The sequence below is a fragment of the Astatotilapia calliptera genome, chromosome 4 (genome assembly GCF_900246225.1).
Source record: "Astatotilapia calliptera chromosome 4, fAstCal1.2, whole genome shotgun sequence".
Classification (NCBI taxonomy): Eukaryota; Metazoa; Chordata; class Actinopteri; order Cichliformes; family Cichlidae; genus Astatotilapia; species Astatotilapia calliptera.
Window position 1 is genome coordinate 21,359,059 of NC_039305.1, and position 969 is coordinate 21,360,027.

The following is a 969-nucleotide window of genomic DNA, read 5'->3' on the forward strand; positions in this document are numbered from 1 at the left end:
AGAAGCCACGAATTCCCCAATATGCAAATTTGAATACCTGGAGCCCACATACATGATTGGCTGGCTGGGAAGCTGTGCAGGCCCTGATTTGTGGATTTGAATTCCTCAGCCCTCAGATATGATTGGCTGGCTTAGAAGCCATGAAGGCCCCAATATGCAAATTTGAATGCCTCAGGCCCCATATATGATTGGCTGGGAAGCCGTGCAGGCCCTGATTTGAAAATTTGAATTTCTCAGTCCTCACAGAGGATTGGCTGCCTGGGGACCTGGCAGAATATATAGAAATACTATGATTAAGCATAAATACTATATTTAGTAGAAATACTATGTTTTAGCACAAATACTATAAAAAGCAGAAATACTATAATTTAGCAGAAATACTATATTAAGCACAAATCCTATAAAAAGCAGAAATAGGTGATTAAGCATAAACACTACATTTAGTAGAAATACTATGTTTGAGCAAAAATCCTATAAAAAGCAGAAATACTATATTAGGCACAAATCCCATAAAAAGCAGAAATAGTATGATTAAGCATAAATACTACATTTAGTAGAAATACTATGTTTTAGCAACAATAGTATAAAAAGCAGAAATATTGTAATTTAGCAGAAATACTATATTAGGCACAAATCTTATAAAATAGCAGAAATAGTATTATTTAGCACAATAGTAATAAGTTAAACAGAAAAATTGGAAAAGCAAAATGGACAGCTGAAAAATGCTGAACATGCTGAGGGTCCCTCAAATATACTTGTTAAATGAAAAAATCAGCAAAAAAATGCACAGGGAGAGAGAAGTAAGTTTCTAGGTCAGCCTGGGAGCTGCTGAATTTGAATCCACCAATCAGAAGCGCCTGTGTACTTTTTCCCGCCAAAACATGTGCCTCTTTTTACACACGCAGCACAGAGAGGCACAGGATTATTGCAGCCTATTTCTCATAGTGAGGACTCCCCTCAAACCATGAA